We start from the raw sequence: 15204 nt of genomic DNA, 5'->3' as shown, positions 1-15204 counted from the left end.
CGAGTGATCGTATTGTATAATTATAGTTGATCTCTCAAGACCTCCGCAGCTGAATCTGTCCGCCAGTCCCATTGTTATTAGGAATGAAAACAAAGGAGCACCACTGGAAGATGAGGGCTGATGAGAGAGATAAGAAAAATACTGTATGCTGTTTTATTATCATTAATTTGTATGCTCATATCACAAGTTGTTAATCTTCTCAAATAGAAATGTTTCTATATATTTACTACAGATGTGTTTCTTTCTTTCTGTTATTTTCTAACACAATATGGGTCAGAACGTGGTTAATCTCTAAAATCGGACTCGGCATCAGTCGCAATCTGGCATCTGTATCTCTTATATATCCATGTACGTATACTCAACCACATGAAGTGAATCCATCACAAAGAGCTGTATTGGCAGCATGAGAAGAGAAACGCTCTCATTCATAGAACATCACACTAAATGCAGCAGGACAGCTCCTCTAATGCATCACAATCAATACGCACTTAATTCCTCATTGCAAGTTGTCTCTGTCGGGCGGAAACCTCATATGTCCAAAACTGTTACTTTTCACGAATCATTATTCAAAAAGAGCAAAAGTAGCAGATCCACAAGCTCAGAACGTGCCACATTTCGAGCTCGTGGATGTGCTATACTTTGAATGCTTTTGTGTGATACTAGTAGCCTATGATCAAGTATAGTTCGCCCCTCAAAAGATACATTGGCTTTGGCTTCTTTCCGCTATAGTCGTAGGCTTCATGGCGTGTGTAATTGATATAAGTCGCTTTTCCTTGCATAAAAATAAGTAAATCATATGGAGATGAGAGGTTTCTCCCAGACAGTGATGATATCATCAATCCTATGGAAAGGCTACATGGCTTGATGAGTCTGTGTGCCTGTATTGTATTATGTATACCTGCCATGATCCCCCACCTGCCTTGGTGGTCTGCGGTGAATAATGAACACTTCACTTTCACACTTGTCTTGAAGTCGGCCACTCGCTCCAAATTGGTTCCCGAATGCCTGTGCGATACCACCCACCTACCCCTCCCAAACTCACCCCTCGCTGTCCAGTGTAATCCCCAGTACGCTGCCACAACCCAGATTATCCACGCACGCACGCACGCACGCACGCACGCACGCACGCACGCACGCACGCACGCACGCACGCACGCACGCACGCACGCACGCACACACACACACACACACACACACACACACACACACACACACACACACACACACACACACACACACACACACACACATACAGGTGTCGTTGCTGATTAAACATACACACTAGAGGCCAGGTTTAGGGGGTTATAGAGTTGTGCGTGATTTATACTAACCCAAAAACGGAAAAAAGTGTTGGAGATAAGAGGTTTCTGCCCGACAGTGATGATATCCAAATCGCTGCTCAGGAAAATATAAATAAAAAGTGCACACTGCAGACACGACCTATACTTTATACTTTTATACGCTTTCAGATGATGGGGTCCATGCATGGACCAAATACATCAAAACATAAATATGGGGGTCCTTGACATGAAAAAGAATGAGAACCGCTGATCTAGATTGGAATGCTATACAGCTTTATAACTCATGTACTCCTTTTTAGAGCAAGTCATCCCCAACCCCCCGTCAACCACCACTACCCACTCTCTGCACGAAAGTGTGCAATGCAGGGAGTGGGTAGTGGGAATCTGTCTGTCTGTCAGTCAGTCCTGTTCTGTTCTTGCCTGCCTCTTTTGTGATGCAAATCAACTCTCCGGCCTGACTGGTCCTAAGTGGAACTGTTCTGTAGAGAGACCTGACTGGTCCTAAGTGGAACTGTTCTGTAGAGAGACCTGACTGGTCCTAAGTGGAACTGTTCTGTAGGAAACAAAACACTGCCATTGTAGGAAAAAGGCCACCGCGGAGCTTAGAAACAAAAGTCCATTAGCTACTGTAGGTCTTCAAGTCTATTTATGTTGTTTTTTTGTTGATGTTTGAGTGCAATGTTACCTTCACCGTCCAGATCTATTCTTGACCTATACAGCAGTGGTTCTTAAAGGAGGAGGTTGTAATTGGACCCTTACAGGCCTGTATTCTCTCTCATCTCTCGCTTCAAATGCTTTCAAAACAGCATTCTTGAGTGTATACTGTTTAGCAGTAAATTACATTGTGTTTTTGTTTCCATAGCTGCCATATGGAAGCCGCGCAAAACATCAGCAAAAATCAAGCAACACAGATTGTTATGCGCTCAGCGGTCATTGTTGGAAAATGTATAGACCTCTGAATTCAGTGATGGACCAATCAGAATCAAGCGTTCAACCAATCCGTGCAATAGAGCGTTGCAGTCCCGCCTCCTACCCTGGACCAGGAAATGAAACCCAATGCATTATTCTCATAGACATTTCTTAAAGTATTTATTTAAAGACGGTTACGCCGCGGACAAAGCCAACTCAAGTCGTGACAACTCATGACAACACAAACAATATTTTGGACCAAACAAATAATTAGAAAGAAGAAAAAAACGGCAGGTTACAACACTTTTTTTGTTGTTTTTCTTCTTTGTAATTATTTGTTTGGTCCAAAATATTGTTTGTGTTGTCATGAGTTGTCACGACTCGAGTTGGCTTTGTCGGCGGCGTAACCGTCTTTAAATAAATACTTTAAGAAATGTCTATGAGAATAATGCATTGGGTTTCATTTCCTGGTCCAGGGTAGGAGGCGGGACTGCGACGCTCTATAGTAGCCATTAATGTACCGTCCAAAGTGACATACTGGCCAGGCTCCACAATAGATCGGTAGCGGCTCAAGGGCTTACAGCAGACAGTGAAATAAACTCCTATTGTAACAGAGGACACACCCTGGTGTGTCTTCTTGGCTCCCATCTAAATTGTTTTGCGGTGCACGGTGTGGTGTAGTGCATGTGAGTGAATACAATCTAGGGAGGTGTGTGGTGTCTGGTGTGACAGTGAATACAATACTTTATGTCTCCACTTTCCACGCCACACATGAACCGTGTCTACATGGGGGGGTGGGGTTGGGAGGGGGTGGGGGGGGGGGGTAGGGAGCCCTTCACGAGCACACAGCCCCATCTAACAGCTGGTACGGAAGGCAAAGCACGAACCTGTGTGTGTGCTAAGCTTGTATGCAGCTTTTGTGTGGTTGCTTTTACGTGGCGGACGTGAGGTGACAGCAGATAGGTCACCTGTCACTCGTCATGACAGGGGTGGAGTGGTGACAGACTGACAGACAGACTGACAGACAGACAGACAGACGGACATGACCTTCAGCTGAGACGAGACGGCAAAGAATACAATATGCCGTTCGTTCGTCCGTCCATCTATCCGCAGTATCTGTCTGTCTGTCTGTCTGTCTGTCTGTCTGTCTGTCTGTCCATCCGTCCGTCTGCACATTTTTCATCCTTCCATCTCCCTCCAGTTCGATCTTTGCATCAGAAATGTGTGTAAATGTTTGAAACAAGTCGACTGAATGAGACCGTAGAGGAATGTATGTGGTGGGATTCAGCTGGCTATAAAGCAAGTGGAGTCAGGGGTCCTTGAGGGGGTTCCAAGGGGTCCCAATAGCTAAATTACGTAGCCTATAGCATCAAAATCTTCTCTGGGGGTCTGTGGCAAAATACATAAGGAAATACAGGGGTCCTTGACATAATTATGAACATGTTTAAGAGCCAGCCACAGGGCTAATTAAAGGGCCCCACGTGGCATCATCTCCTGTGGGGAAAGGTGGGGGGTTTTCACTGCCACACCTGCAGACAGGGACCACCAGCGGCACTGCGGGGCTGTTGATGGATGCTTTGACCACATCATTAGGCTGGGAGGACCCCCTGGGTCTCATACAGTAGTTCCCATTCAGCAGCATACTGTAGGGGCCTGCGGTGTCTGATGAAACTCTCAGAAATGAGTGGTGGTTTTTTTTTGTGTGGCTTTTGCCTTTTTTTATGGAGGGGCAGACAGTAGGCTGACAGGAAATGGGGAGAGAGATGGGGGTGTGGTGGGGGGGGGGGGTGACATGCAGTAAAGGCCGTCGGGATCGGAAGTCGAACCCGCGGCACACTGCCAGACTGGATTACCAGCCAAGGTGCCTGGACTGCTGAGCCACGGCCCAAGCCATGAGACTCATTCTCATGGGAGGAGTTAATATATATTTAGACACGGACCCTTATACTTTATACTTTTATACTTTTAAAAATATATATATTTATTTTTTCTGTATATGTGTACCGGTATATGCTTTCTATTCTTTTTAATTAGGCTATTACTATTTCAAAAGATTTTCAAAAATGCAAACTTTCTTTTCTAAATAATCTTTGAAATAATAACCATAATAAAAGATACTGAAATAACCACTATATTTCACATTATTTGGTTCTTGAATTCTGGACTCTGGAGTGATGTATTTTTAGACGCTTGAGGGTCCCAGGAGGAAGACACTAGTCAACATGTATCATCATTAGGGTCTCTGGGGAGGAACGTTTAGAGGGAACCTTTAGCCACGACGGGGCGCCCTGGATTCCACTGGGGGATAGAACGCCAGAGGAGGAGCTACCATGATGATGGATGGATGGATGGATGGATCGATGGATGGATGGATGGATGGATGGATGGATGGATGGATGGATGGATGGATGGAAGTAAAAGTCCGGTACAACATTTGTCTCTGAGAAGCAGCGGTGTAGAGCTAAAAGTATAGAACATAGGAAATACTCCAGTAAAGCACCTCAAAATTGTACAAAATAGTACTTGAGTAATTTATGTACTTAATTACTTTCCACCACCATACTGGAGCGTCACACAAAAGCACCAAAAGTAGCAGAACAGCAACGCGCCGCGTCTGCAGCTTGTGGATCTGCTACTTTTGCCGTTTTTTAATTAGAATGCTGAAAAGTAACAGTTTTGGACATATGAGGTTTCCACCCGACGGAGTCGATATAAACTGTCTGTATATACTGGAAACTATTTGAAAAGCCGTGTGGAGGCATAGGGCGGAGGAGAGACTGCTATATTTACCGCTTGATCAATCATCAACCGTCCCCTGACTGTCTGAAGCTAATTTTACTTCCTTTTACAAATGCAGTCTTAATTTGAACTACAGATTGACGGTTTTGGAATTAAGTGTGTGTGCGCGTGTGTGTCCGTGTGTGCGTGTGTGTACTTGTGAGGACCAAATGGCTCAAGTGTGTGTGCTTATGTCACGTGGATTTGCTTGCACTTGTGTAAGCAATTTATTCCGCTACACCACAGTAAAAGGTCTTTAGTTGGATCAAATCAGATACATATTTTTAATAGGATATTTTGATCCGCTCATGTGGTCACAATGCGTACCAAAACTAACTCCGAAAAAACGGATTGTATCTCCGTTTTCAATCTCCAGGGCTCCAAGCTCTGCTTCTCAGTATAAGAAAGGCTAAGTACAGTTGTTATCTGAGAGGAGATGTTAAATTAGTGCTGGTTTAGGAGGACGTATTTCTTTATCCGGCTCCTTAAATACATGCTTTTATTTTTGGCAACGTGCAATCTTCTGCTCTGCATTTTCACTCTAGATTGCATGGTACAAAAATGGTGATCCGAGATGAGGCCAAAAATCTAATGGATGGAATCAGCTGGATGTTGGCTTCACAGACCCACCACAGTCACACACACAGGCCTCCTCTAGATTGTAACAGTGCGTGCGTGTGTGCATGCGTGTGTGCGTGCGTGCGTGCGTGCGTGCGTGCGTGCGTGTGTGCGTGCATTGCAGTTGAAACCATTTCCATTCTGTAACTGGAGAATTATGCAGGACATCACAGTACTAGTCAAAACCATAAAAAACTGTGAAAATAGTAGCTATATTGTATATATTTTCTCCTGACATACAAATACCGTGACAATGAGGTATAAAATAGGACTTATGTGGTTGAACCCCATTAAAACTGGGAAAGCATCTGTGTCATTTTAGATGTACGCTATAGCAAAAGAAAAAAAAGCAGATCAATCTCACTGTGCCTGTATCCTCATGAAACGTCTCAAAAGTCCACACTCAAAGTGTCTGCATGCAATCCTACGAATGTCCGCTATCCATCTCCAAAGTCGTGCGGAGGTCAGATCAAAGTCACAACCATGAAAGTATAACATCACACTGCGTCGCCGTTGAGTCGACAACTGCAAACCTTTACGTTATTTCTGCTCCCTGATGTTTCTCGGGAAACTTTTACAACTGGCTGTTGAAACTGGATGTGAAATGATGAATCAATCTAAGCGAGCAACTGGCACATCCCATTTTCTCTCCTAAAATGTTATCAGAAAGTATTTTCTGATAGCATAAAGTCGTCAGAACGTATTTTCTGATAACATACAGTACAATATAGAAGTACCTGAGTCTCTTTGCCGTCTCCTCCCTTTTCCACCAGCCTGCAGCGTATGGCCGCTGTCGGGCAGAAACCTCATATCTCCATAGTCTAACTTTTGGAGTTCTTGAGCCCCCCACATGACGTCATGTGACAGCCAATTAAGTCTATGGACTATATGGTTTGTCTTATTTATGCTCCCCCAAAATTCTGCAAGCGCCCAAAAATCTGCATGTCCCCCAAAAAAATCAGCTTGACATCATATGGCAGCCACACTGGGTGAATGAATTGAACATGGTGGACCCTCTTGTAAACAAGTGTAATGCTTAATTGGGTCGTCCACTCACAGTTAACAGTCTTTGTATTGAGTTTGTGCTTGAAATGTACTGTAATTCTGCAAACTGTTAATAAATATTTCAATCAATCAATCAAATCAAACCCCTCACTTCAAACGAGACCCACAAGCATGAAACGCAGTGCAAAGCGACACGTTTTGAGCTTGTAGATTTACTACGTTTGATACTTTCGCGTTTTAATTTTGTAATATGAGGTTTCCACCTGACAGAGACGACATCTATAATAAGAAATGAGTGGTTTATATGCAAATTAAATTGCTTTTCTTACAAGGGCACACAGCACATTGTATCATGATGTGTCACAATTTTTTAATACAGAACTTAAGTGGCGGCGACACACTTAGTGGAAGAGGCGTGTTAAAGAGTGTGTTAAATGTCCATCCTCAGTAAATGGTTGGTGGGGCAGGTGTACATGGTGGGGGGGGGGGGGGGGGGGGCCTTGCCAATCACTGCATCGCCGGCACACTTCCATCTGAGGAAACCGTAATTCACGAGAGAGAGAGGGAGAGAGAGACGATTAGATGAACTGGAAGGTGGAACTGGGAACCACTTAGCCAGAGATGTCATTGTAATAGCCATGCTGCATTATTAACCTGTCACTCAACACAGTGAGACGCGCGCACACACACACACACACACACACACACACACACACACACACACACACACACACACACACACACACACACACACACACACACACACACACACACACACACACACACACACACACTCACACAGTCTTTTTGCCGTCTTTTTGCCGTCTTTTTGCACTGCAGTTCTTTACTCCTAGCATTGCATAGCCGGCCAATCAGAGTTCTCCACCTGTGGATAGATTAGGGTCATCTCCTTTCAGTGAGTGGGCTGAAACGGGTCCAACACATCCCCACTCCCAAGACGGACGGACTGGGCCAACACATTCCCACCCCCAAGACTGGGCCAACACATCCCCACCCCCAAGACTGGGCCAACACATCCCCACCCCCGAGACTGGGCCAACACATCCCCACTCCCAAGACGGACGGACTGGGCCAACACATCCCCACTCCCAAGACTGGGCCAACACATCCCCACCCCCGAGACTGGGCCAACACATCCCCACTCCCAAGACTGGGCCAACACATCCCCACCCCCGAGACTGGGCCAACACATCCCCACTCCCAAGACTGGGCCAACACATCCCCACTCCCAAGACTAGGCCAACACATCCCCACTCCCAAGACTAGGCCAACACATCCCCACTCCCAAGACTGGGCCAACACATCCCCACCCCCGAGACTGGGCCAACACATCCCCACTCCCAAGACTGGGCCAACACATCCCCACCCCCGAGACTGGGCCAACACATCCCCACTCCCGAGACTGGGCCAACACATCCCCACTCCCAAGACTGGGCCCACACATCCCCACCCCCGAGACTGGGCCAACACATCCCCACTCCCAAGACTGGGCCAACACATCCCCACTCCCAAGACTGGGCCAACACATCCCCACTCCCAAGACTGGGCCAACACATCCCCACTCCCAAGACTGGGCCAACACATCCCCACTCCCAAGACTGGGCCAACACATCCCCACTCCCAAGACCTTTGACTGGGCCAACACATCCCCACTCCCAAGACTGGGCCAACACATCCCCACTCCCAAGACGGACGTCCCTACTGGGCCAACAGGTTCCGCACTCCAGGAATGTGGAAGTGCCGTTTTGACCACCCTTTTGCGTTCTCGCAGTCGAGTGGGGACGCTTTTCCACTCCAACGTTTGATGTTTGCTCACATTTGTCCCAAGAAAAACAATTTGGAAATGTAAAGCAAAAAGCCAGGAGCATCATTTGGGAGGGAGTCTGGCCCAGGTATTTCACAGGGCGGGGGGGGGGGGGGGGGGGGGAAGCTGGCAGCCTCCCGCCATGGCGAGCAGGGTCCCTATGCCATGTGGCCGGCGCCATTCCACTGTCATCGTGCCACCCCACGCTCCCTGAGCCCATCCATCATCATGCCAAGTGTCAACCTGTTGCTCCCTGCTGCTAATGACTTTTAGCTTTGAGCTCAGCGGTTAATGGATCCCATCAATGGACTCATAAACACATGCAGGCCAGCAGGGAGGGAGGGAGGGAAGACAGAAGGCTGGATGACAGGGGGGGGGGGGACCTATAAATTCAATCTATGTGCTAGAATAGTGTTTAATAATCAGTAAAGACCCATTTTTATGAGCTAATATTAATATCTCTTTTTATTTTTCCTCGAAGACATATAGGGTTCCATCTTGCGCCACCCTTATCCCTTATCCCTAAACGTATTTGCCATTTTTTACTATTTTGAAAAACATTTTAAAATAGTTCAACTAGCCAATCTACATCGAGACATGTAGATCGGCTATTGGAACTATTTTAAAAGGTTTTTTTTAAATAGTAAAAAATGGCAAATTAGTTTTAGGGAAAAGGGTTAAGGGGTGGCGCAAGATATAGCCCATGGGGTCTTCAAAAGCGGGTCCAGGACGGTCAGGACGGGGGTCCTGTCCTGTCCTCGGAGATACTTCAGGGGGGACGCCAAATCGTTGGGTGATAAGATTTTAAATGTTTTGAGGGGCGCTAGCCCCTCCCAATGTCTGGCTTTCACTCGTCACGTCATGTGGCAGACAGGTCTATGGACTTGGACTTATAATGTTCGCTTTCATGTGGCAGCCACAGTGGGCGCTCCTCACTTCACACGTGTGTGATTTTTTTTTTTACATGAACCACTTGAACCCTAGCATCCCTTTTCTGGGGGGATATTTTGAGCTTGTAGATCGGCGATTTCCGGCGAAGGGGATTGATGTGCAGGGAAAAGAGACCAGACCAAAGCCAAAGGTCAAGTTTACAAAGTATTGAGGGTTTTGGAGGTTAAGGGCTGTATTTTGCGTGTCTTAAGTACCAGGTCTTATTACTTAACTTAAGACCTGGAGGCGTGGTCAATGCTCTTTGGCCACTCAGAATAGCCAAATGGCATTGATCACGCCTCCAGGTCTTAAGTTATGTAATAAGACCTGGTACTTAAGACACGCAAAATACAGCCCTAAATGTCTGATACACACACATTTAACATTAACCCAATATGTAGTTGGGCTCCCTGCTTCATCTCTCTCTGGAAAACGTTGATGACCCCTGCTCTACAAGTTGTATGTATTACCGGTATTTCACAAGATGTTTTTGCTAATACTTACTTACTCAATTAAAATAAAAATGGGAGTACTTCTTCAGTGCAGGGATGTGTAAAACAAACCGTCGCAGTCCTATAATCCACAGAACGTTTTAGCATGAGAGACTCTGTTAGTAGAATCTTTCTTTTCTTTTTTCTCTCAGAGCTATACACTTTTTAGTCAGATCAATCCCCCTCCCTCCCCACTATTTTCTTTTCATGGCTTCCTTTTCATGCTCTAACCCACTTTCTTTCTTTCCGTTACATCTGCTCTGGGTTTGCCGAGCGTGTTTAGCTCGCCGCTCCGCCATCATAAAACAGGGAGCACCCGAAAAATGCTCATTATATGGAATGGGGGGGGGAGGGGCAGGGATGGATGAAAGATCGCGGCCCCGTCTCAACGGCTACTGTGTTGGCCTTTTATTTTCTGCTGCCTACACTCCTCTAAAAGCCGCGCGAGGCGAGCTTTGACCCCCGCAGTGCTGTTTTTTCTTTTATTATTTTACGCCCACACGCCAGCGATCCGCGACGCCCCCTGGAGAAGCTTGGCTTTGGCCTTGGCTTCACAGAGGAGTCATGATCCCTCTGCGCGGAGATAAATGCGCTGGAAATATACTGGCATGAAGCATCAGTGCTTCCTACTTTAAATGCCACATTAGCTTACTTTGCTCTCACTCACAAATGTGCTGATTATAACATCACAGTTCACACGTCCCGATGTGTGGTTTGTTTACTATCTTTGTTTAGTCTCATTTAGTATTCTCTGTATTATGCATCAGTGTGATGCTCCAAGTTATTACAAGAAAGAGAATGCGCAGCAAACATACACGACCAAAACAACGAGGCACTTCCTCGTCTATGACTAACCTCTTTGAGGGGGCTGCGTGGCATTAGTCCGACCTCCCGTTAGTTCGACCATTACTAACCTTACTAACCCTATCTCTAACCTCTAAACATAACCGCAAGCACGGGAGCAGCGCATGCGTTCGCCAACCTTAATGCATGTTCGCCAACCTTAATGCATGTTCGCCAACCTTAATGCATGTTCGCCAACCTTAATGCATGTTCGCCAACCTTAATGCATGTTCGCCAACCTTAATGCATGTTCGCCAACCTTAATGCATGTTTGCCAACCTTAATGCATGTTCGCCAACCTTAATGCATGTTTGCCAACCTTAATGCATGTTCGCAACCTTAATGCATGTTCGCCAACCTTAATGCATTGCATGTTCGCCAACCTTAATGCATGTTCGCCAACCTTAATGCATGTTCGCAACCTTAATGCATTGCATGTTCGCCAACCTTAATGCATGTTCGCCAACCTTAATGCATGTTCGCCAACCTTAATGCATGTTCGCCAACCTTAATGCATGTTCGCCAACATTAATGCATGGTCACCAACCTTAATGCAAAAAGCGTATACCGTCTGCTAATCATTTAATCTTTGACCACGCACGAGCGTATACATGTGCATGTCGCGCAGGGAATAATTCTGGTATACCGTCTGAAATAACAACAACATGCATCCATATACGTCCTGTGTGTAATGTGCATGAGCTTGCACGCTTGCGTGCGTGCGTGCGTGCAAAAAACAAACAAACAAAAAAACAAAAAGCGTATACCGTCTGCTAATCATTTCATCTTTGACCACGCACGAGCGTATACATGTGCATGTCGCGCAGGGAATAATTCTGGTATACTGTCTGAAATAACAACAACATGCATCCATATACGTCCTGTGTGTATTGTGCATGAGCTTGCACGCTTGTGTGCGTGCGTGCGTGCGTACGTGCGTGCGTGCGTGCGTGCGTGCGTGCGTGTGCTGCCGTTCACCAGATAGAATGTTTCATTCCCATGTATGCAGCCCTCCTGCAGGGATCTAAGGGCCATGCACACACACGCCTCCCACTCATCCATCTTCTTATATCCACGGATTTGCCAGACGCCTCGCGTCGACCGGCCGCCTGTCACTCACAGCTAGACGGACACACGAACATACCAACAAGGTTGGTATGTACAAACATACATACCAAGTTACCAACCGCCTCCTCAAAACAAACACGCACGCATGTGTGTGCATGTTGTCAGGACGCCCCTGGGGTATACGTTGGTCATTGGCCTGTCCCCTCCGTCCCCCACATAATGAAGGGCACGTCTAAATATAAAGCCCCGGGAATGGATGAGGCCATTTCCCAAACGCTGCGCTACGCGGAGGTAATTAGCTCCACTTGCGTTGCGATCCGACCTGCATTGCCCTCACGGGGGGGGGCTGCTGCTGCTGCCCATTAGTTCTGATGTTTCAATGGTCAGACAAATGCATGGATTGGTTTGAGGTTTAAACTTCAGGCATAGTTTTTGTGACGTGAACCACTTAAAACCCCGGCTGTGTGAGAGAGACGCTTAGTCCATGAAGTCAAAGATAATTTCCTTAGTTTTGTTGACGTTCAACTGAGGAGAAATTGCTCTTTTCATCTACTGTACCAACAAACTTATCTGCTCTTAGCGGGCAGCTTGTCGTATTATCCCGAATCAGACCAACAATAGCTCTGTGTTTGATTTGACAAAAACGGTGTCATCAGAGTCACACCTGCAGTCATTTGTTTGATTTGACAATAACAGTGTTGTCAGAGTCACACCTGCAGTCATTTGTAAACATTTTAGTAGAGATAGCGAGCGATGTTCTATTTAGCCTGACGTGAACAGCCTGGAGGTTAACAGCTAGATTGTTTTCTATCATGGTGTTGTAGTAAATGTCAACAAGAAATGAATGGGAAAGAAATACACAAGGCTAGCGTATTGTTGCCGTCTGGCAGAAACCTGGTACCTCCATTGTATTACATTTTTCAGTAATGCCTACTATACAGTGTCAAACAGATGTAGGAAATATCTGATCTATAAGCTTGGCAAGTGTTAGCATGGCAAGTGAAATAAAAGTGGTGAAGTCTATTGGTTTTATAAACATCAGTGGTGGAAAGTACAGTTTTGAGTTGTTTTTTTCTTTCTTTTTTTTCAGAGGTGAGATGATTTCTTTTGCATATTATCATCTGAGAGATGTTACTGAACATGATTATGTAAACATGATCTACCGGCCTGGGCCATGGCTCAGTGGTCCAGGCACCTTGGCTGGTAATCCAGTCTGGCAGTGTGCCGCGGGTTCGACTCCCGATCCCGACGGCCTTTACTGCATGTCTTCCCCCCCATCTCTCTCCCCATTTCCTGTCAGCCTACTGTCTGTCCCTCCATACAAAAATTCAAATAAAGGCGAAAGCCGCAAAAAAAACCATTAAAAAAAACAAAAAAAAAACATGATCTACCAAACGGGTTGTTTGTTTGTTTGGTCAAAGTTATTCTCAAAATAATGACCCTTACCACAAAGTATAGGCTTATATAAACTGGTGGGTGTGTTATTTGTTTTGACCAAAATTCGGCCACTTGCCCAAATGTGCTGACCTCATCACATTTGTGCTGACCTCATCACATTTGTGATGACGGCTATGGCTGTTTTTTAGCCCAAGGAGTGTTTTTTTGTGCAAAACTAATGCTTGGAATGGATTCAGAATCATGAAAACCCCCTAGTTTGACATGTCACATGCTACTTAAAGCATAGTGAAATTTGGAAAATGTTGCCATATACAGGTACAGTATGTGGTATGCAAAATGACCATAACCTTTTTTCGCGATGTTTCCGGCAGAGCAGACCTCTTATTCTGTGGACCTTAATGACCAAATGAATAGAAAAAACACAAATAAAAACTCACAGGTCCTCTCAAGATTTGGCTGATTGGCTCCACGGCTATGTGTGCCGAGGAGCATAAATTTGGCTTCAGCCTGAGGCTGAGTCAGAGAGGCTTGAACAATGAACGCCACATAGGAACGAGGGCGTGAGAGCACTTCGCCAATTTTCAACCTATCTCCATATAATTGGTCTTCTCTAATGCTCATTATTGCCCATTTCCGTCTACTCACTCGCGTGTGTCACCGATGGGTATTAGTCCCAAAAAAATAAAATAACTACAGCCTTTCTCTTCTTGGAAAGTAGCATGCTGAAATAAAAACCATTGATCTTGAATGAATGAATGAATGAATGAATAACACATTATTGAAATCATGTTTGAAAAACACCAAACCTGCCCACCGACGATGTCCCGGTTAGAGAGGTTTCTGAACTCTGAGACATAGACTTAATAGCCAGAATTGGTGCCACCTCATAATGAAATTCCAACAGTGACGAAGGCCTGCGCACCGAACCGCGTCTGTTTGGTTTTGACTGCTGCTGCGGAACCTTTATCATCATTAAACAAGACTCCTAAGACTATTACAGAGGAGTGTGGATTTTATGTTCTTTTCTACGTATTATCTGAATCTGCAGCCAGTATATTCCTGAACTCTTCCAGACTGTCCTTGAGTCGAGCGAGCCTTTCCCTTGAAGTGAGCCACCTCATAATGACCATTTCTGAGTACCAATTATATGAAGATAGGTTGAAAATTGGCTCATTCCTTAAACAAATGAAGGTGCACGGCACACAGAATCTCCGATAACAGTGACCACCGGCAGTGTTCCAGAGCGGCGGTTCTAAAACTTGTTTGGCTCAGGTCACCCCTGTAAATGACTATCATCCACGGCACCCCTGAATGACATTGTTAACTTTTAGAACTTTATGTCACGCTGCGTAAATATGTGAAACCTCCCCTCTAAGATCCAGTACGTCATGAGGAACACCACTTTAACATCAGCATCCCTATTCTGGGCGCAACATTCGCCAAAAATAGCTCCGATCTACAAGCTCACAACGCGTCGCAACGTGACACTTTACATACAGTAGCATTACATTCACCCTAGTAAACTTAAGTGAAGTGATTCTGAGGCATGGACTTACACCCACTTTGAGAAACCCGGTTTCAGAGCCCTGTCATTTGAACCACTATATAAGCAGTCACTGTGTGACAACTGTAAATATTGCCACTAACAAGGCCACCCAGGGCCATTAAAGGCCACCTAAGGGGTCCATAGTGTGTAATTGGCCTTTAGGTATACACTCCATAGTGAAGGAGCGTTTATCCAGTCAGAGATGGGAGGGATGATGATAATGGCCCTCTCCTTCAAACCTCTCCTCCTCTAGCTATCACACGCTTCATGAATTCACCTGCCATCCATAATCACTCTCGCTATAAAGTGGCAATTCATGCAATTAAGCCCCCCAAATCCCAACCCCTTTTGTGAGTGTTATTTTAGCTGAAAGGCGGCCATGTGTGCTCTTCTGGGCAGGCTGTTCGCTGCAATGGTGGAAACTCACATGTTGTTGTTGTTGTTTTGTTACAAGTAAAAGGCATTCAAAAAATTACTATAGTAAAAGTACAA

At 45.6% G+C, this 15204-nt stretch overlaps 1 protein-coding gene across 8 annotated transcripts in view; it reads left to right on the top strand.

Annotated features, from left to right (window-relative positions):
- The window catches only part of LOC306915666 (protein sidekick-2-like), a 532391-nt gene that overhangs the window by 317719 nt on the left and 199468 nt on the right, over positions 1 to 15204 (top strand). The gene's annotated exons all lie outside the window — the stretch shown is intronic.

The sequence above is a fragment of the Electrona antarctica genome (assembly GCF_951216825.1).
Source record: "Electrona antarctica genome assembly, chromosome: 22".
NCBI lineage: Eukaryota > Metazoa > Chordata > Actinopteri > Myctophiformes > Myctophidae > Electrona > Electrona antarctica.
This window is presented reverse-complemented; position numbering and strand designations above follow the sequence as displayed.